At 45.9% G+C, this 23,160-nt stretch overlaps 1 non-coding gene across 1 annotated transcript; it reads right to left on the bottom strand.

Annotated features, from left to right (window-relative positions):
- Nucleotides 1-23,087: 23,087 nt before the first annotated feature.
- trnaf-gaa lies at nucleotides 23,088-23,160 on the bottom strand. The gene has a single exon. It is a non-coding gene; the product is annotated as a tRNA-Phe (tRNA).

The raw sequence follows: 23,160 nt of genomic DNA, 5'->3' as shown, positions 1-23,160 counted from the left end.
GGGCTGGCAGCTGTTGTTGGGTGGGGACAAACCACTGAGGACAGGAGCAGGCAAACAAAGAGGAAGAGAGAGAGAAGAGGGGGAGGGGAGGTCGAGCAAAGAAAACACAACGGCGACAAAAACAGAAAGGGATGTTATAGAGAGACATAGATGAAGATTTGAGTTACATTACCAAGACGTATTTCAAATATCCCTGCAAAATTATATTTATAAATGCCGTTTCCATAAATGCTCCGGCAGCAGGTCATGAAAACCTGGGGAAATTCCACTGCAAGAGAGACAAAAAGTGAAAAGGGCTGATCTATGCTTTCCCTTTCCTTTCACCAATGTCACTTTAACAATCTTATCTTAGACGAGGCGGCGGAGGGAAAAGGAAACCAGAACAAGAAAGACAGGAGATATCCCATCTGAGATAGGAGGGGGAGGGGGGGCTTGTTGTCAGATGTGTCCAGAGGGGGGGTCCCTGGCCCTTTCCCCAGAACACGCCTTCCTCACAGACTGTGGATCAGAAAGCCAAACACGCCAACACCCACCTTAACAAATGCATGGTGATGCATGGGCAAAAGCTAAAGCGTACACCAATGGGAGCACTAATAGAGAAGTATTTTAGGAAATGATTTAAATGACTACTAAGAGTCTAACTAGGCTAATGACTGACAGTCAAGTATAAGCTGATGTGTGTCTGTGTGTGTGTGTGTGGGTGTGTGTATATATGTGTGCATGCACGTATGTGTGAGCAACTACCAACCACTCACATGTTAATCCCCAAAGTCCAACTAGATTTCTGGAATTAGAGCTGTTAATAATCGATCCCATAGCACAGTCCAGTAGCAGAGGTAGAAGGGGATTACAGGGTGTACTCTGCCCCTGGACAGGCACTCCTGCTTGGCAAGGATCCTGGGACACCCAAATGAATGTGATAGATAAGAGCAAAAGTGGAAAGGTTCAGTACATAAACTGGTGTGGAAATGTGTTCCTGTGGCCAACAGACTCAGAGTTGGTTAATTGTAAGAACAGTTTGTGCGTGTGTATGAGTGTTTCCTCTCCGTGTCACTGTGTTTGCATGACTGGCTGCTTTTATGGCCTAGTCAAAGTTGGTAGATGAATGTGTCAGTGTTATGTCAGGTTGGCCTTGTCCCCTCTCCCATCACACGGGCCTGTGCCCAGGGACAATGGACCGCAGCTTGAACTGGCTGGGCCCTCAGCCCGATTACGAAACAGACAGAACCCCTCTGACTGCACTGGGCATGGCCAGGAACCTTCTAGAAATACACAGCACACATCCAGAGATCCCTTACAAGAGACATCTAGGCTCATTAACACTCCTCTGGACAAATTAACTATTAAATTAATATATATATACAAATCATCAAAAAAGCTAATGAGCAAAAAGGAAATGCAGTGCTAGGATAACATCTAGAGTGTGAAATAGAGGGGGGGAGAGAGAGAGAGAGAGAGAGAGAGACAGAGAGAGACAGAGAGACAGAGAGAGAGAGAGAGAGAGACTCTATGGCCCTGCTTTCCCCCACAGCTGTCTGCCAGGGGACAACATGCAGTCCAGAGGACAGACAACCAAGGCAAAGCTACACACATGCACCAGAATGACAGATTGCTTCCCAAACACACTGTGCTAATCCCCAAGAACATGCCGCTTAGACAGCCTGGCCTCTATCCACAGACAACACCGTTGCTTTGGGTTTGGTCCTGTTCTGATTTCCACCTTTGGTCATCATAGCCTTCAATCAGCTCTGTACAAGCCTGTCACCCTCCTCATAGATCATGCCCGCCTGTTAATGTGTGTGTTATGGTGTCAGTGTGTGTGAGTAGGTCAATGATTGTGTGTAGCAGGAGCCAAGAGATGTGGGAGGAGTCACATGAGCATGTGAGCCAGTGAGATGGTGTCGAAGTGTCACACATGCCGTGACATCTGCACAGGCTTCAGCAGTTGAAACCTCAATTACTGAGGCTTGTTTCCTCTCCATCTCTCTTTCTCTCCCTCACACACCCAGACACACACAAAAGGTGTTGATAACGATGAGGCCCACTGACAGATCAAAGACGTCACCCAAGGCACAGGTGCGTTCAAGTACGAGTGCGTTTACCATTTTGCCTACCCACTCTCTCTCTGGTTCTCCATTTCCATCCATTTTAGATGGAGAGATAAACCTATGAGGATTAGTTTCAAATAAAAACACATGATAGTCATGCTGTCAGGAATATTTAATCACAAAGACATACCAATGTCTGAATGGACTGGAATAATATTCTGGGGTCCTTGTCACTTGACACTGGGAATACCAAATAAATACTGTTGTCATAAACATTGCCTCTAATAATACACACGCACACCCCTAGTGTCACTCACAAACATGCATGATTGCGAGCACATAGCCCAAACACCAACACACACATAGAAATAACACTGCTTGCATTCACGCTGTCAACAGAGCACACACGTCAGTCCACTGCAGAATGTCACCTCACACGCGTGTCCCAAACACAAGGCTGGGCCCTGATGTTTACAGGGAAAACAGGTGGACCTCCTGACTCCCCACATGCAGACCTGCACAGTGTCCCAGATCCACACCTGTGCTCAGGTGTTGTTGTTTCAGTTGTCCTGGGGGCGACTCGTCACTTGACACTTTTCAGGGTTATGACTTTGACAGCAAAGTATTTTGGGGGTAATTACTTTTAAAAAGTGTACATGCATGTTGGGATTAAGACCCTCTTAATTAGCTGTTGAAGAAGCTGAGGAACCTGTTGTGAAAGACCCATCCCAGAGGGAGCTGTGGTGACAGTTCCAGGTGACAGGGAACCAGGGTCACCACTGACCTGACCACAGACCTGACCACTGACCTGACCACAGACCTGACCTGACCACAGACCTGACCACAGACCTGACCACTGACCTGACCACAGACCTGACCACTGACCTGACCACTGACCTGACCACTGACCTGACCACAGACCTGACCACTGACCTGACCACAGACCTGACCTGACCACTGACCTGACCACTGACCTGACCACTGACCTGACCTGACCACAGACCTGACCACTGACCTGACCACTGACCTGACCACAGACCTGACCACTGACCTGACCACAGACCTGACCTGACCACAGACCTGACCACAGACCTGACCACTGACCTGACCACTGACCTGACCACAGACCTGACCACAGACCTGACCTGACCACAGACCTGACCACAGACCTGACCACAGACCTGACCACTGACCTGACCACTGACCTGACCACAGACAGGCCAGTTTGTTGACTGACTGGTAAACACACACGCTCTCTACCTGGTGGCATACCTTGTGCAGCATACCAGGTTACATGAGAACATTCCTGAAATGTTAAACGTGTACAATCCAAGGCATGCACACATACACAGGCAAACTAGTTGACTTACTAATTGTCTATACTCAGCACTACCTTCAGGCTACAAGTGTCCAGGGACATAACATGCAAACACACACGCAAGTCAATAAAGAAAGGGATTTGAAAGACAACTAGGCCAGTACACACACACACACACACACACATCAGCATAGCTGAGATTGGCCCACATTCTGAAGCATGGATAATGCATGGTCTTTGTGCTGTCCTCAACATCACGTGGATGAAAGGTGAGAGCACACTTAGTACTTTTGCTGTCACAGTTCAATACACAAAGCATGCTTGGTTAGCACACTACCTAAAGAAACCACACAGACATAATGTAAACACAATCCATTTGGCCTATGCGCGCGCACACACACACACACACACACACACACACACACACACACACACACACACACACACACACACACACACACACACACACACACACACACACACACCTCCTCTGAACCACTGATAGCAATGTTTAAATGCAGTACAGCTTCCCCTACTTGTAGATAATGGTGTGTTATCAGGCAGACCCACAGTAAATGAGTTCCATGGAGGAATGTCTGTTTGACTAACAGCGTCTTCATTTGAGTCCATAAATTTATATTTGCGGTTGTTTTTACTAAACCTACTGTATTTCAGGAGGGTCCAAGACGAGGGTTAGCCTTCTTGCCGTTTGACCCCATTTTCAAGTTATCGTAGATCAAGATGATTTGATCACCCAGTCTTGGAGAACTGTATGTGTGGGTGTGTGTGTGTATATTTGTGCATGCTTACTAGTTGCTAAGTGCTAGGTAATCAGTACTGAAGGAGCAGGTGCAGGATGCAGGCTCCAGTTCACTGACAGTGTTTGAGTACAAAACACTCCTGGTGCAGTCCTGCTCTCCCTATTCATGCACTCAATATGACCAGCATTCTGCACCGTCATACTGATGGAGCCCCCCTTCCTTCAGGATATACACCCTTTGGTCTGGTGGCTGGGGGGGGTTCTGATCTCCCATGATTGGACTACATCCATAAGCTCCACCCCTATACCATCACTCGCAGGCCAAGACACACACATGCCCTGGGCCCCGCCTCCCTGACCCATATCCTGCTGGACAGCAACGACCAGCTTCAGTTTACCAAGATTTGTGAGCACTGGCAAAATTAGAAATAGCCTCATCCCTCAACCACCGACCATCTCTCCATCACCATTTAGGTGAAGTTCAAGTTCCTGTTCCTGTAAAAATGCTGTAGCCCATCTCTCCCTGTTGTGGGAGAGGGAGTGTGTTTTTGCTTTCAGAGAGACAGTGCTGTGATAGCTTGCAGTCAGCAGGTTTGTTGGCACAAATCCCACTCTCAGCTCCCAGACCCCCCAGCTCTCAACACCTCCTCATGTGAAAGACAGACTACCGCCTCAGGTTCTCCCTCCCAGACACAACCACAAACCGATGCATACTTCTGACTTCTGATACATCTCAAATTCTCCTCCTGGATATGCCATTCAATGGTGAACTACCGTATACAGTCAATGGACAGGGAGTTCTGGTCCCCCTTACGCACCGAGTCTCAGATCCACCACCCTTCAACCTCCCCATCCAGGCTTTACCCTCTGGCTCTCTCTGGGTGAAACCCGCAAGACAAAAAAACGAATAGAACAAAACACACATTGTTTGGAGTTCATTGAGGTGTGATGTTTCCTTGCACCCTGCTACACTACTTTACACCTACAAATAGCTCTACAGAGTGCCTGTGTCAATTTACAACTGAAATAGGAGGTGGGGGGGGCGGCACAGGCTATAGTCCAGATGTTACCAGAGGGCTGCGTGGCTAGCAAGAGGATTAGTGGAGAAGGAGCCAGCGAGGGGAATGACTGAGATAAACCCACTTTCAAAGCTTGTACCCTTAATCTCTCCCACAACTGTCCTCTCTGAGAAAGGTCAGTCTGGGGAGTCTGGGCTAGAGAGGGGCGTGGACACGAGATAAACAGAGACATACATAGATCTGTAGGAAACTGCACACCAGCACACTGACATAACAGCGGGGTCAAAGCTAACCCTCAGGCTTAGAAAAGAATGTAAATCACACCTCTGAGTCAAGTTCATTACCATTGCACGGTAGGTGTCAGGGCTGTGGTCTAGAGATGTGACAGAAATGTGACAGTCAACATCAAGGTTAAGCATTTGAACAGCAGCCAAAAGCCGTGTCAACATGTTTCCCACATCCATTGGTGCTCATATGTCCAGTTCACTGATGTCTCAACACCAAGATACTTTATTTGCGCCTTGGAACACTTCAGGTCTAAAAATATCTACAAACTCAATTGTAGAGTGTACTGTCCCTTTCAATTTCAAAAAGCTGGTTTCACAGCTTGTTGACCCAATAGTCACACTTTTCCCCTGCTCTTGTGTCATTTGTGTTTAATGATCCATGTTAAGTCATTTTCATACTCAACAGAAGCTAAGGCAAGCATGCATGTCCCCTGTAGTCTCTAGTCCTTCCCTTGACAGCCCAGTGCAGACTGCACTGTGCAGTAATGAGAGGCAGATGACCTGCAGCCACAGGCAGAGCAGCTTCTGAAAGCCCTCCCCAGCACGTGTAGAGCAGGAAGTCACGTGGAGGCCTGGCCACAGGGCTAGAGCTGTCAAACAGCAGAATGACACTCCAGCAACTGCACAATGTAGAGGCATGCACTTAGGAACCATGATATATGGACACACACACACACACACATAACACACAGTCTGGAAATCTGCATGTGCACAGCTGCTCCTGACCCGCAGGCACACACTACTCAGGGGGACAGTTCCACAAAAACAAGTGGGATCAGCACTAGATCCAGCTCTATAGGCACCGTGCAGATCCTGAGGTCCAGCTGGAAACACTCAAGTCCAGACCTCTAGTCAGCAGCCCAGCCCTGAGAACCCGACTGCACAAGACACAAGACACATGCACGTGCACACACACACATACCACAGCACTGTGCTACTAGTGTACTAGTGCAGCCCTGGATGGTTGTATTTAGTGGAATCATGTTTGTTAGACTTTGCCGCAAGCTAATGTGAATGAGAATACGAGAATAAATGGCTGTGTACGCAGCGTTAGTGTGTGATTGTGTCTACAGTGTCGAGTCAGAGACGGGTCACTGGAGGAGAGAGCAGGCAGAGGTGGTGGTGCAAAGGTCAGAAGAACACTGTGTCCTCATGCTTTCTGTAGCCCAACAACCATTTCTAGGATTCTCACACAGATGTGCACGCACATTCCTTCTCACATACATTTCGGTTGCTCTCTCTCCCCCTCTCTCCCTCTCTCCCTCTCGCCCTCTCCCTCCCTCCCTCTCTCTCTCAGCACAAAAACACCAGTTCCAGCCAAGTCTCCACCCTCTGTTTATCAGAAGCGAGTGAACAGAGAATGTTTATGTCTTTTTCTCCAGGAGTTCAAGTTTCCTCACATATCAGTGTGTATGTGCATGCAATGTGTGTGTGTGGGAGAAACTGTGTCAACAGCCTTACGTAACAACCTCTGAATTTTAACTGAACCCCATGACATTGAGTTCATCAGTACACAGTCAGCTCAAAGGTAGCATCCAGTTCTATTAAGTAAAACATACTAACCCTCCTCCAGAGAACAACACTGGCTGTGGTCTTCTCAAACAGCCTGGTTGACTTTGGAATACAGACATTCTGTGTGGACAAGTAATAGATTGAGTGAATCAACAATATAGGGTAATGTAGTTTAAAGCTTTGACAACTACATGCATGTTGGACCACTCATTCGACAGTGCATGTGTATACTCTAAATGTTTGCCTATGTGTATGTGTGTGCGAGTATGAGGCAATGACTGTGGATAACTCTGTATCCCAGTATGGGACATCCTAGATGGTAAACACCTGGCCATTCGTGTCCCCTGTGCCCCAACCATACTCTGGTAGTGACAGCAGGCATGGAGTCACTCAGCACACTACGCACCTGCTGAAACACCACCTTGGGCAAATTCAAAAACTCATCCCATCAAATTTTTGGATGAATTCCACTCATTCATTCAGGTTTCATCGTCACCTCTCTGCTCCCTCCTTTCTCTCCCTCTATTGATATTTCTGTTTCTTCTCACTCTTCCTGCAAGTCTCTCCCTCTCTGCTCCAAGTTCTCACACATCATTATGGCTTCATGCTGTGGTCACACAGTGTTTTTAGACAGAACTGGGGGTTACAGAAAAAAGTTAAGAGAAACCTCAGTCATACAACTGCAGAGGTCATAACCAAGCCAAATATTTGGTTGTCACAGCCATGTCTGGCCACTCCCAACCTATTAGCACGATGGGACTGGTTTGCTGGAACAGGCCACAAGGATCTAGGGAAGCTGGTGTGGCTGTGCTGAGTCCAAAACGGAACAGAAACCTACAACCGGAAAAAAACTAACAAAGTGAGAGAAAGGCCAAGCTCACAGTCAGCTCCAACACCAGCAGAAAACAGAACAGAAAGAAGAGTCATTCTGGCCTTGCCCAACACATTTCAACAAACAAAACCATTCCTAGACCTCATTTGCTTGATCAAATGAGGAGCCTGACACCAGACAATTGCATTTGACTGGCACTGTTAAGAGTCTAGTTACTTCCATACACCAACTCCATTTTTGCTCTAAGCACAGTACTTGTAGATCAATATAACTTGCAAAAGCTTTGATTTAGGTCACTACTGACCCGACTGTGTCTGCCTTACCAAATGGTTTCCAACAACACGAACCAAGGCAAGCATCATTTCCCATCACGTTATAACAGCGACTACCATTAACGTGCACATGATCAAATCAGCTAGTCTGTGTGTGTTTGAGTCCCTGTATGTGTGTGTGCTTTAAAAGCACAGTTCAGCTGTGACACAAGTGAGAATGTCTCTGCCCGCTCCTCCCCGAGCCACAAAGGCCTCTAATTGGGATTAGGCCTGAAGGAGGAGGGTGTGGAGGGTTTGGGATCAGGCCTGAAGGTGGAGGGTGTGGAGGGTTTGGGATCAGGCCTGAAGGTGGAGGGTGTGGAGGGTCTGCTGAAGAGGAGTGGAGCTCCCACGGTAGGCGGAGCACCCCACCCCGCTAGGACACCAGCCAAGAGGCCCACGTGTTCGTGTGAGGGCTCAAGAGTTGACGGGCTAAGAGTCTTGTCTAATCATGAAGTAACACGACTCTCTACTTTTATGAGCTGGTGTGTATGTAGGTCAGGGAGTTCACCTATCCTACTTCCCCCGTTGATTTATAGAAGACATAGGAAATCGAGAGAAAACAGCATTTGATGTCAGAAGCTTCTGCATAGGAAGAGCAGACTGAATTGTTAGTTACGAAGGACGGGCCAAATGGAGATAGGAGCAAGAGAGCGAGAAAGAACGATATGATCGCATGTTATTTATCACATCCTGATCCCAAAACTAGCAGTCATGTTCCGGTCGCTCTGCTGCTGGGAACTGCGATGGAGATACGTGGAAGGGGCAGCCAGTACTATCTCAGCAGAGCATCATGTGAAACGTTTACGTGTAAATAACAAGGGTAAGAAAATACTGGGAGGGACACATTTAGCCATCTTCAAGCACCACTTAAATCTTACAGTTTTTTTGTAACATGGGAGATGGGAACTCTGGTGCTGCTCAGAGTGTGTGGCAGGCAGTGTGACCTGCCTCAGAGACGTGGGGCTCAGTGTGTGTGGCAGGCAGTGTGACCTGCCTCAGAGACGTGGGGCTCAGTGTGTGTGGCAGGCAGTGTGACCTGCCTCAGAGAAGTGGGGCTCAGAGTGTGTGGCAGACAGTGTGACCTGCCTCAGAGACGTGGGGCTCAGAGTGTGTGGCAGGCAGTGTGACCTGCCTCTGAGACGTGGGGCTCAGAGTGTGTGGCAGGCAGTGTGACCTGCCTCAGAGACGTGGGGCTCAGTGTGTGTGGCAGGCAGTGTGACCTGCCTCTGAGACGTGACAGGTCACTTGTAATGGCCTTATTGCCATGGAATAAGAAAATCATACTTGGAAAAGTGCACACACATGGCAGAGATGGGCGAAGACACATACAAATGATTCTTGTTACAAAATAAAGTACATAAACACTGGTGCCAAAAAAGGTATCAAGACAAAATAGCATGTATTCTGTAATCTCAAAACACATTTGTAAAATGTGTGCAGGGAGTGAAATGGTCAGACCTTTCTTGATCACGTTTTCAGGTCAGGATGTGAGGCAGGATGTGAGGCCTTGTCAAACTGGGCACGTGTCTGTGTGAATGTGCCCGTCTCTCCTCAGTCAGTATGCATTACAGTGTGTCCATTGTGTATTCCGTATGACTGCTACTGTCTGGATGACTGATCAATGCCATTGTGATATTTAGCAGTAGAACACTCAATATGACAACGAGGTGTGATCAGGGTGTGCTTGACTAGCACTCAAAACGTGGCTGGAGTGTTTCAATGGTCACTGAATCAATTGTGCTACTGGTGTGATATTCCTGTCCAGTATCGTCAAAGCCCATAGTCCTTGTGCTGGGCTGATCCTTCCTTCAGGCTGTCCTGTCCACGTGAGGGTCTCCCCCTCCTCCCAGGACAGGGCTTAGTCTAGACCAGGGCCCCTGTGACAAGCTTGGACCCCCTCAATGCCCTAAATGGTCTAGTCTGAATAATTATCAACTTTGAATTTTGCCTATTAATGTCTGCAATGAAGTGAATAAAACTATAGGACAACAATAATGTACCTGACAGTACAACTACCCCCCCCACACACACACACAAAGGACCAATCACATATTAGGTAGGAGGTCATGATGTTTTGGCTCATCGGTGTGTAATCCTTATCCCATGTTATAATCCTGCAAAGCTCCACATTAATATGAGCCTCTCTGGACTTAAGGCCATGTCTATGAAGAGGAATATGCATGTGTAGGTAGGTATACATATGTATGAGGTAGAGTGTATTTGTGTATGATAGGTGTGTGTGAATTAGGATGTGCATGTGAACACTGCTGCAAGTGTTTAAGTCAGAGTGTCTGCCTGCCAGTGTGTGTGACAGTGAATGAGCGGATGAGCGGGTGAGAGATACTGCAGTTCTCTGCCTGTGCCAGTGCACGTGAAGAGTAGTGCACGTGTTTCTGCAGAGGCGAGTGAACGAGAGCAGTACCCTGCAGCCCAAAACCCTGTCCTCCTCTCTCCTCCCTCCCAGTCTGTCTGTCTGTCCTCTCTCCTCCCTCCCAGTCTGTCTGTCTGTCCTCTCTCCTCCCTCCCAGTCAGTCTGTCTGTCCTCTCTCCTCCCTCCCAGTCTGTCTCTGTCCTCTCTCCTCCCTCCCAGTCAGTCTGTCTGTCCTCTCTCCTCCCTCCCAGTCTGTCTGTCTGTCCTCTCTCCTCCCTCCCAGTCTGTCTGTCTGTCCTCTCTCCTCCCTCCCAGTCAGTCTGTCTGTCCTCTCTCCTCCCTCCCAGTCTGTCTCTGTCCTCTCTCCTACCTCCCAGTCTGTCTGTCTGTCCTCTCTCCTCCCTCCCTCCCAGTCTGTCTGTCTGTCCTCTCTCCTCCCTCCCAGTCTGTCTGTCTGTCCTCTCTCCTCCCTCCCAGTCAGTCTGTCTGTCCTCTCTCCTCCCTCCCAGTCTGTCTGTCTGTCCTCTCTCCTCCCTCCCAGTCTGTCTGTCTCTGTCCTCTCTCCTCCCTCCCAGTCTGTCTGTCTGTCCTCTCTCCTCCCTCCCAGTCAGTCTGTCTGTCCTCTCTCCTCCCTCCCAGTCTGTCTGTCTGTCCTCTCTCCTCCCTCCCAGTCTGTCTCTGTCCTCCTCTCTCCTCCCTCCCAGTCTGTCTCCGTCCATCCCTCTCTCTCCTCTATCCTTCTGCTTCTATTACCCATCTGTCCTTTTCTGACACTCACACAGCTTTCTCACGTCCCTCTCAGTCCAGATCCCTCCATCTTTCTCTCCTCATACTTCCCTCAAAATCGACTTCTGTTAGTTCCAGTGCTCAGTTCAGTGCAGAGATGTTTTCGGTATTATCCTTCTCTCCATCCAGTCTTTTTTGACGTGGTTCTACCTCTTCACCCTCGTAATGTGTGGACATACACACACACTTTATGTCATCCATTTCTAACCCCCCTGCATCACTCCCATGTCACTTTCCATGTCACTGTGTCGTCGTGACAACATCGAGCCTCATCGCTTACCTCTTTCACCCGCACTCGCCCCCGTCCTTCCTTCTCACACTCTCACATCAACCCTCTCTGCGGCAGCGTGGAATTTTACAGAGCATTGCAGTGCCTGGGCTGGGAGAGCGGGGGAGAGATGGAGCGAGGGAGGGAGGGAGGGAGGGATGAGGGAAGGTGAGGATGGCTGCTACCTGACACAGAGCACAGATAACCTGAGCCAGTCTACTGAAGGACATGACACCTCACCCCACACACAGTGGAAAAACACCCGATAGACAGACAAGACAGAGAAACCCTGAAGAACTGCAGAGAAACCCTCTATTTCTGGACATTCCCCATTACATTTCTTTATTCTTTGTTCAATATAAAAGCCACCCACGCACATCTATCCTCCGCACTTGTAGATGTTATGAGTAGAGTAGATAATCATGACAGCGCAAATGGTACCCAGTAGGTTTGCATCCATTGAAGAAATGGATGAAAGGTAGGCAAGAGGAAACTACAGTATGTGAAGCGAAGCCCAAAACTTTTATTAACAATACCATCTATTGATCTGACTGACCTGACTGTTCTCTAACTAGGAGAGATTAGCAGAGTAGTGAGCTCATCAACCAGGAAGGTCAGTGTACAGCCTTGAATTTAGGCAAGGAGAGCCTCTATTCCCTCTCAAATACTTTATTCATGTACTGAGAAACCAGAGCCTTTGTTACAACTCGGAAACAACGGGTGTCTCTAACCTATAAATACCATAAAATACTGATAAAAACCTCTGAATTGAGTGAAGGAACTCTGCCCACATGACAGGCTGTGCTCCACGCCAGTCAACTGCACTACATCTGTTGTGTAGCCTCCAACCAGGGTTCTCATTCTATTTCAATCAATAACAGGCAGCTGGCATTAGGTCACCTATAAAACCAAGCTAATTAGCATGTGGCGTGGTGTGTATTCCAGCTGTAAATCAAGGACATGATTTGTTCAACCCTGACTGATGCTGTTGGGGGGGGGGGGGGGGGGGGGGGGGGGTCCGACTGCGGTGCGGTCTGTGTGTATGGTTGGGTGATGATTCAAGTGGTCTGCAGATCGCAGGCATGCCCAACAGAAGATCTAGCAGGTGGCAGGAAGCTGCTCAGTTTCAGCCTGCCAGGATGAAGGAGGTGGCGATATCTGAATATGCATATGCCACTCCTGAAAGATAACGGCTGTTGCTGATGGTGCTGTCTGATGTTCCTGTACTCCTCGTCTGCAGTTCTGAAGTGGTGATTTGGAAATGATGTCACAAGTGGTGGAGATGAGTAAGCCAGTTGAGGAAAGTGTACAGCGTCATAGTCATAGTGTGTGTGAGTGTGTTGTTGAGGTTATTTAATGTGCCGATTAGGTTAGGTTTGTGCTGCAGCACAGCGGAGGGAGGCTAGTGATGGTCTAGCCTAAAGGACAAGTGTGTGTGCGTGCGTCAGCAGTGGTGTGCAGCAGGCACTGCAGAGGCTCCCGCACTGCTGAACACATTTCACACTCATCACTGCTCAGAGTCACTCTGGCTGGGTCATACCACGCATAGACAGGTTCTTACATCTACCCAGCTACACTACGTAATTACTGGACAAGCACTCGTACATCCTATATAAAACAGAAATATGTAACAAATATGTATTCTGGCATCACAATTTAAACAGATTCAAGGCAAATGTTTTCCATAAACTTGTAAAACACCAGTGTCAAATAAGTGGGCAGGGCTGTGATGGATCTGACCTGTTAACACCCCCGTATCAGACCGGCCTTGAGCAGGTGAAGCCTGGGGAGAGGGATACCGGGAGATGGGGAGGCCCAGGGGGGCTTGAGGGGAAAGTATAAAGGACAACCATGTCAAAAGCATTGGGGAGGCCATGCTGCAAACCCCAGTCATTCCTTCACTAGATCCCTCCATCATTCCTGACCCTATTTGCATCACTCTCTTTCCAGGCGGGCGCCAAGGCATATCACCCCCGACTGGACTGGCCCTCGGACCTGGGCCAGCGATGTGTCAGGCTGGGCCGTCCCCCGTGTCCTCATGTCCTCTCCTGCTAACACCCAACCCAATAAACAGACAACTAAAACTTGGCAGCAAGCACGTTGTGGGAATATACGTACATGGAAGGGTTAGGTGAACAGGGGTGTTTGCAGTTTGCTCCCATACAAGTGCAGGGTAGCAGTCTATGTGCACTATACTGTGGCTAAGGACCCTTTAAAGATAATGCAGTCTTCAGTCTCTGACTATGTAGATCTTGTGTACTATTCCACTGGTTGTGTAACTCTGACCCTGCGCACAGCATTACTAAATCCCTGAGATTAAGCCAGAGATGGAACAAAAGTGAGACTGAGAGGGAAAAGTGGACAGGCGTAGGCAGAGAGAGAGGGACGGAGGCAGAGAGAGAGAGGGACGGAGGCAGAAAGAGAGGGACGGAGGCAGAAAGAGAGACAGAGGTGTAGGCAGAGAGAGAGGGGCGTAGGCAGAGAGAGAGGGACGGAGGCAGAAAGAGAGGGACGGAGGCAGACAGAGAGAGGCGTAGGCAGAGAGAGAGGGGCGTAGGCAGAGAGAGGGATGGAAGCAGAGAGAGAGGGACGGAGGCAGGTGGTTGGCTGCCAGGGAGAAGCAGGCATTTGGCCCAGTCTCCCAGAGAACAATGAGGACATCAGAGAGAGGACGGATTAGCCTCAGAACACACACTTGTGCAAACACGCAAATACACACACTTACTCTTGCAAACGGGAACACACACAGCCACACCTCGGTTACAACACTAAAGGAGGTCAAACCAAGGCTGTTGGCAACAAGACAGCCATTAAAAGCTTTTCTCAAAAGACCAATGTGATAAAATTATCTCTGCAACTAAATAGCCAATTATCGATGACACGAAGACTTGATTCCTTAGCTTCCTCAGCTCCTCTCTCGGGGTACCGTACCGCAGGGGGAAAGGAAACTCATTCAGCTGTATCTGGAACAGTCCTCCCAGGACACAGCTATTTTAACTAACTTGAAATTAGAACAAAAACCTCAACCCAGAAAGTCTGAGGCTGATTGAATGGAGGGAGAGGGAGGAGATAACCTTCAGTGAGGAGAGCCAAAAATAGCTTGAGTGTTTAATAGGAGGGAAAGAGTGAGGTAAATTAGAGCCTGTGCCAGAGAATGAAAGGACAAGCTGACTTCAAGATGGCATCTTAAATATAACTCGGAGAGACAGAGATAGAGAAAGAGAGAATATAAAAAGGTTAACATTTTAATAATAATTTAGTTATTTCTTTTCATATTCTCCCCTCTGTCAGCCAGCTCAGACCAACTCTTTGTTGTAATAATAAACTGCAGTCTCCATGGCAAAAGTCTTGCAGGTTAGAACATAATACTGTCCTCTGACCATCTCAAACATTTATTTCTTTGCAATTATGGCACAATCAGCAAGACTATGTCCAGATCAATGTTTGTGGTCAGTACTACGGAGGTGCCCAGAGTAAGAAGAGATGTTTCCTGCTATGGCTTGTATCAGATGACCATGGCTCAGACACAGAGGGACTGAAAGCCCCTACCTGACATGAAGCGTGAGACTGAGACCCATGCTGTTTTAAACTAGGTCACCTTCTCCATTTCCACTTTCACTATGCACCTCCCTCTCCAGTCTCTCTCTCTTTCACTACGCATCCCTCGCACCACCACCCCTCCACTCTATAACCAACATGCACCCAAAGCCGGTCCTCAGGATGTGTCAACATCCACCTGTTATTCAGTCCACGGTGGACGTCTCTGTGCGTAGCATGAACACGGCATGCAAAGTGTGGTGTGTGCTGTTTGAGTAGTCTACCTGACGGCCTTCTCCTATGGTCTGTGAGTGAACAATGGGTGTGTGTGTGTGTGTGTATACATGTGAGTGTGTGAGTGCGTGAGTGCTTGGCCATTCATGTCCTACGGTGTGTAGCGTAGATCCTGGGTAAAACCATGACTTCTGTGCAGCTTATTGTAACTAAGAAGAGAAAACATCAATGACATAACTCCCCTGAGACAGGGCCATGGCACCTGCTTGGTTGCCCAGATACTGGGCCTCTGCTTACATATGAGCCACAAATAATGATCTGCTGGTAACTGGTTACAGCAGCCCAGCCTCCAACTGACCACGCACTGAGGAGGAGAAGTTAGACTGCAGAGCTCCAGGCACAACTCACACAAGACCGTCCAATAACAGTTATGGGTATGGTACATTATTGCCATAACTGGCTTTAATGAGAAATATTAATAGTCATAAGTAGGGTTCTACTTAATTTCAATGAGATGTGTTTTTTGTGCATGGGAAAGGTTGTACTGATCATCATACAACTCCAGTCTATTCAAGAAAAGCAGATGGTAAAATGTTTCATTAAGGCTCTTCCTCTTCATTATAACTCAGTTGAACATTGTGTTCAAAGACAAACATGGGAAAGTGATGATATAAAAGTTTGGATGGAACATCAATGGCATTTGTATCACAAACAACCCAGCCCAGCAAGGACAAGGAATTGTAGCACATTTTGTCCATCATGTTTCAAAAGCCAATGATGTTATAGTGCCAAGGTCATTCACCAAAACAGAAGGCCACAAATACATTTTATCCCAGCCAGGGTTGTCAATAAAAATGTTGGGCCCCATGAACAGATTGCAATTTGGGCTTCCCCGCCCTCCCATTTTCAGTATGACAGGTTTTTCATTTAACAAATGTCCAAGCTTTTCACAGTGCCCTGGGTACAGTAGTCATTTCCACTATTTGCCCTACTTTGAATGTCCCTGATCCCAGCAACTTTAGACTGAAGAGGAGGATATACACATCTTAAAATAATCTCCATAGAAGAAACCATTAACAGTGCACTGATGGAGGATCCAATTTCTGTCTGGAGGCAGTCAGGGTCCTTCTGAGGCATCTGCAAACTCTGTACGTGACCCGAGTGTGTGAGAAAACCTTTCCTCACCCCCATCTAGCTTCCCATTCCGGGATAGGTCACCTCAAAAGGTGTCTTTATAGAGCAAGACATTCTACACCTGCTACTGACACTGGATACCACATCCATTTTCGATGACTGGCCAACGGGAGGATCACAGAGAACAGAAGACAGCATGTGCTCTCACGCATACGTGCACATTTTCGATGGCCATCTCAATAACTACGTTAAATTGGACAATTACGGTAGTCGTCAAACGGTATTCCACGGATATGACAAATCCTAACACTGGTTCTTACAACTTGCTTACTTATAAGCTTGCTTGCTAATATTTTCATTCACAAATCAAAAAGGTTGTACTAAGCCTTAGTTCATTTCTGTTCAGAACGTATGCACAGCAAGCTAAAGACGTCTCTGAAATCCCAAATATACCATTAAGTGTGCAACCATGTGACGACTCCACCTCACCCACTAGCGATACTAAACGTGGGGACATGCATGTGCCTACTTTAAGCTTTAACTGTAGTCAGTAACATTAACTAAACTTTCAGATAATGATTTATCCAAGACAATAAACTCGCTGGTTGATACTAACACATTTAGCTCTTTACATACCGTTTCATTGAGCCGAAATGTATCAACATGCACACGTGTGCAGTTGCCCACGTGTTCCTCAATATGTGGGCGGGAATAACTAATATTAGTCATGCATTGGTCCACAAGACAGTGAGAAACTCCCATTCAATTGGACACAGGTCTTTTTATGGATTTTGTGACGGGTCTCATAGATCAACTATTCTCCAGTTTGAAAGGTTATTCATCATTTACCCGTGCAGGTGTCAGGTTATTCATTGTCCAAAACATCTCAAAAACGTAAACTGTCTTCGAAGGGATTAGGCAATCTCATATAAATTTAAGAGTCTCGCACTCTGTATGATAAGATCTGTTTTCTGCGGCTGCAGTCGTGGCCTCTAAAAACATGCTATTGGCACATTTTGAAAATAAGACCAAACACGTGAGTGAGAGGGGGCCTGGAGAATTAATGGATCAAAAGAGAGTGAATTTAGAAAGACAGGATTTGTATCCTCCCACTCTATCTGGAGAGTTCCACAAATGAAAATGTATAAACATGTTCTTTGCAAGAGACAAAAAAATGTAATCCTCAATATCTGTTATTTTTTAGTGTGCGCCCGGACGTGCATGTGTCTTTAGTGGTGGTAACCCTTTTCTGTCTACTTCAAATTAAATTGCATCCTGTTATGTAAGTTCATACATAGAGTTAACGCAAAATGTGGAGGTACAATTATAGACTACTAGACTACCGACACTTGAGTCTTGATGCGTGTACATTATCTCTGTGTGTGTGCTATATGTTTGTGTGTGCTATATGTTTGTGTGTGCTCTATGTATGTGTGCTTCTTCTGCATGTGTACTAGGCGCCTACAGAACGCTCACGTGCACACCCATGCATGTGCAACACACACAACACATGTGTCCCTTCCCCCTTCTTGCTTGCCCTTGTTCCTTTGAACAGCTGTTTTTCTTCTCGTGCCTCCTAGTTTATTTTGATCGGTTTCTCCTTCCCTCATGCTATCTGCTGGAGGGTATGGTGGGCCTGTGTAAACTCATCAGAGCCAGGGAGCACACAGCGTTGTTCCTAAGTAAACACACAGAGGCAAAATAAAGGACCACACCTACAGAGATGTGGCCAGCTGCTCACCTGCTACTTACCCCTGCCACTAACCACTGTCTGCACAGGTAGCTGTCATAGAGGCTAAATGTCACCTTCAAAAGTCAATGGCACATATTGACCCCATAATCTTTTCCATCCGTTTCCAACCTACCACACGACACTCCTTCCTCTAAGTTCTCTGAATCAGCATGTAGTTTGTATGTATGTGGTACTTATTGTGGTACAGTAAGTTGTGGTCAGCTAAAGGTTGGTCTGGCCTTCATACACTTCTTATTATATGTCATCAGGGGACTTTGTGGAGTCTCCACCACTTCAGACACGTCCTTTAGATGTTAAGAGGGGTTTATGAGCTTTCTGCTGTGTCAGCTCTCTAACACACCTCAGCTCTGAATCCCCTCACACTCTGATCAGGGGGTCAGATGGCTGAGTGTTTAGGGAGTCGGGCTATTAATGAGAAGTTTGCCAGTTCGATTCCCGGCCGTGCAAAAATGACGTTGTGTCCTTGGGCAAGGCACTTCACCCTACGTACCTCTGGGGGAATGTCCCTGTACTTATTGTAAGTCGCTCTGGATAAGAGCGTCTGCAAATGACTAAATGTAAATGATCACTCAGCACACAGACAGGGAGCTGCAACAGAACACATCTGCAGGGGGCCCAGGTCCATGGCAACAGTAACCGCTGACAACAAACAGCAGTGAGCTCTTGTGCCTGAACACTTGAGGTTCCTCATTCCCAGCTCTAAATATAAAGCTTTGCCACACACAGGTCAATAGAGGCTGATGGCCTGATGTAGACAACTTGGTCATGCTCAATCCCCTGCACATGTTTACTACCTCTGTAGCATGCTACTCAGTAACTCCGGTTACAACACCACTCCAAGTCCTCTACATATCAGAGACAGGGAAAGGGGTCATTCAGGCCCTGTGTGAGGACACCACAGCTAGAGCCTGAGAATATACTACTCTGAGCACTGCTAGCTCTGATCCAAATCACATCTGTGGCTTCAAGTGTGTCATTTATGATTCAGAGAGAGAACAAAATACGTCCTGCCATTAAATTAATACCCTTGTTGGGCAGCAGATTCATGTGCCAGGGGGTTTGTTCCTGTTCCTCCTGGCATAGCCTTGAAGATATTTCAAAGAATGTCAATCAGTGCTTTCAGAGCTAGTTTGGCAATGCTGTGCCTTAGCCCTGGTTAGCATTGAGCTTTTTCTTTAGCCTCTGTGTTCTGACACTAGCTTTATTTGACTCATGTTATAATACACTCACCATGGAAGTCATGACATTTGCTTGGCTTGCCTTGATTCAGGTCACAGTAATGAAGAAAGCAAGCACAGTCCTCTGCTGTATCCGGCTCCTCACAACCGGTTCCACCTTTTAGACAAACACGCTTCACAGGCTGTACGTACTCTCGAAAGTCAAACTAACATTTCATACAGAGCTGACACATTGGAGTTTAAGAATTCTATACCAACCCCAGTTATGACGTTTACCCAGTTATTACTCTGGTACAGCATTATGTTTCGTATTACCTGAGGGAGAGTCAAAAGTCTCTGTTCACAAGTCATGTTGACAAAGAATGACACATACAATACATAATTGAAGGGTTAGAACAAAGACATCAGCAAACCAGTGTCAAACTAAAGTCAAAAAAGAACTTAAAGACACTCAATCTTTTAGTAGAAATCTGAGAACTGTTATATGAAAAACACTAGGTCTTGTACTGAACTGTTCAGTGACATTTAGAAACTGACTGACATTTACACCTACTGACTGAATGGTGTTTTTGAAAGCTGTTACTGTGCTGCATACAATAAATTGAACTGCTGAAAACAGGCCACATCTTCTGACCTATGACCAAATACTAAATGTCAAAAGCAAGATAGAATTATTGTGTTCTAAACAAAACCACAATCCTGTGAAATTTTCAAAGAAATGCCATGACAACTTATCCAATGTGTGCTTCTCAGTTTATCACATTTCAGTGCTGCCCCAGTAGATTTTGTCGAGTGACGCAAGTATTATAGTAATCAAAGAATAAATACAGTTTATCTTTGATATGACATTGATTAAACAACAATAAAATCCGCCCCTGCTGCTGTGTGTGTGTGTAGGAAATATGTGTCTCCAAATCAAACAATGAGGCGATTCATCCAGCTCCAGACAAACGACAAATAGCTCACATTCTGTTCCCTGCTGCCTGATGCTGGTCATTCAGGAGTGGGCTGACTTGCTGTGTTGTTTGACTTCATATCTGTCTAAGGCCAAACATCATCATGTTGACTGACATAATGGAACATTCTGCTGTGTTGAAAGGTGGCACTGGTCAAAGCTCACAAATATGCAATGTCTGTCTGTCTGACTCTCTCTCTCTATCAATAGCTCATCTTTCTCGAATCTCTCTTCTCTTTCACCCATTAAGTTTCAGAATGATTTTCAGTTCTAGAATATCAATTCTGTTTGAGTCATGTGTGATTGTATTACAGTAAGTTCAAGGGAATCTGTAAAGGTGGTCTGTATTTAATCCACCAGCAACGTCTTGTATAAAATTAATTGATGTTCTTCTTGTTGATTTTTGTGCTTTTAGGGATGTAGTCACAATGTATGTTTCATGTTTTGGCTGCTTGCAATGTTTGGGACTACCTCGTTGTTATGATCAGTGACCTATGCTCTTTTGTAAAGCTCTCTCTTGGAAGTCGCTTTGGATAAAAGCGTCTGCTAAATGCATAAATGTAAATGTAAATGTAGTCATGGCATCAAAACACTCAGGACTTTCTCAAGTCTGGAACGGACTGCTTGTGTCCTGCTGCACTCTTTCCTCACCAGGGAGCCAGTCTGGATCATTTCTGTTTGGCAGAGAGCACATGTAGGGCTAATGACAGCTCATGGGACAACCAATTATACTGTGTGTATGTACCTGTGTGTATGTGTGTGTGTGTGTGTGTGTGTATGTGTGTGTTACAGAAAGAGCTTTTGTGTGCAAAAGTTTGAGTCTGTTTTACTGTAGATAAAACTTTTATGTGTATGTGTTTAATTCTCTTTTAGTCTTTTGATTTTTCTGTCATATTGGGTGTGAATGCATGCTGTTCAATATGCAAGTCAGCAATTTGTAAGGTAATTGTACCCTGTTTGAGTTATTCTTGGAAAAAGAGAAACCACAGAACAGACAAAGGTGACGAGGAACGAGGAGGAACAAGGAAGTGAGGCCTGTTTGGGCGTCAGCTGAATCAGAACAATGTTACAGTAATTTTGTCCTTGAAACTCTTTTTCTGTATCTGACTCCAAACTGCACAATGTGCAGCCGTTTGAATCCATTCAGAACAGTACAAAACCGTGCTTGACAATCAACTAACAGTTTGGTGAACATACCCTGAAAAACAGGTCCTGGCCCGTACAAGATATGTTATCTGGTCAATCATTAGCTTGTCTACTAAAATGTACTGAGGCCTTGTCACACTTGTTAACATGATATCACAGAGAGTGTGTTAATGAACCTCATTTACGTGGATCATAATATCCATGTATGTAGGCATTCAGACTTCAGAGGCATTCAGGGGAAGCTAGGAAAAGTAGTAGGCAAAAGTAGTATACAGTATGGACCGTATATATGGGTTTATTTACACTCAGAAATGAACAAATACACATATGAACATTAACAACTCCCCATCATGGGTGTTATAATATCCATGTCCTTCTAGCACAAACAACCTCCAGACCGGAGAAAAGATTAAACTGACAAACTAACAAATATGGCTCTAGTCAATACATGAAGGCATTGAACTAGAGCTAGCCAAACTGTACTGTATAACCTAGAGATGTAACCTTGAGATGGTTACATAACCAGACCACAGAAGCAGTATTGAAGCATGTGGCTCAGAGTGTGGAGAGAAGAGAAAAAGGAGGAGTACAGAGAGATGGGGTAAGGGGGGGGGGGGGGCTCTGGAGTGTTTGGGGAATGATAGGGGAATGATGGGGGCATGGACATTGTCTGTTTTCAGTGACTGTTACGTAAGAGGGTTTGGCTAGTGTGTATCAACAACCATGTGTGAACTTCCTGACTCCTCAGAGCTTACCTTCACCTTCCTGAAATTACAGTCAGATGCCCCCACACTCTTTTTGCTTTTTTTAGTTTTTTTTTTTAGCTCTTTTTAGTAAACAGATTTAAAAAATATTTCAGACACAGAAACCAAGACAAAATATATGAGGGACTTTTGTTTGGTCTGGTATAAACTCATTAATGTGGAGTGGTTGTCAACAACCACCAAGCCTGCATATATTAAAATTAAATATACAATAAAATATGACTGCAACTTATAATTTATTGTATTGTATATTAAATTGGTATTCTATTCCACTTAATGTACCCTTAGTATAGTTAGACCACATGTTTAAATGTAGTCTAACTACTTTCTGTACTGATAGAACCAGCCACCAGGCTAATTTCATTGAGCTCTGACGTATGCAGTCCATGCTCCTCTTTATTTTATTTTTCTAACAAACAACGTTATTTAACTGTATGCTAATGGTTATTTCTATTGGTTTCGAATGTCGTCAGGTGAGTAAACAAACTCAAGTAGTAGATAAATGGTCGTACAATGCCCCCTTGTGGAATGTTGTGAGTAAAGCTTATTTGTCCTTTTTTTATATAATCTAAATTTATCAGAATTAGAATGGGTTTTCTTCTCCATGTAGATTCACACAAACAAGGAATTTTCTGAGGCAGGATAGTGTATACGATGAACATACAAATAGTATGTATAATAGTAGAACATTGTAATAACCTGATACAGGGTGTAAAACGCCTAGCTATTTTAGTTTTAGAAATGCTTTGCATGTAGGTTATGAGATTAATGACAGATTAATTGAGTTCAATATGTAGGGACTGTAAAATTTCGAAAATGTCATCAAGGCGACTGAATGTACCACTGTGATAATCCCTCCATAAAGATATGCTGCCGAAACCCGGGATCGAACCAGGGACCTTTAGATCTTCAGTCTAACGCTCTCCCAACTGAGCTATTTCGGC

Source organism: Hypomesus transpacificus, chromosome 9, assembly GCF_021917145.1.
Source record: "Hypomesus transpacificus isolate Combined female chromosome 9, fHypTra1, whole genome shotgun sequence".
Taxonomy (NCBI): domain Eukaryota; kingdom Metazoa; phylum Chordata; class Actinopteri; order Osmeriformes; family Osmeridae; genus Hypomesus; species Hypomesus transpacificus.
Note: the sequence above shows the minus strand (reverse complement) of the source record. Positions and strands in the feature narration are given on the sequence as shown.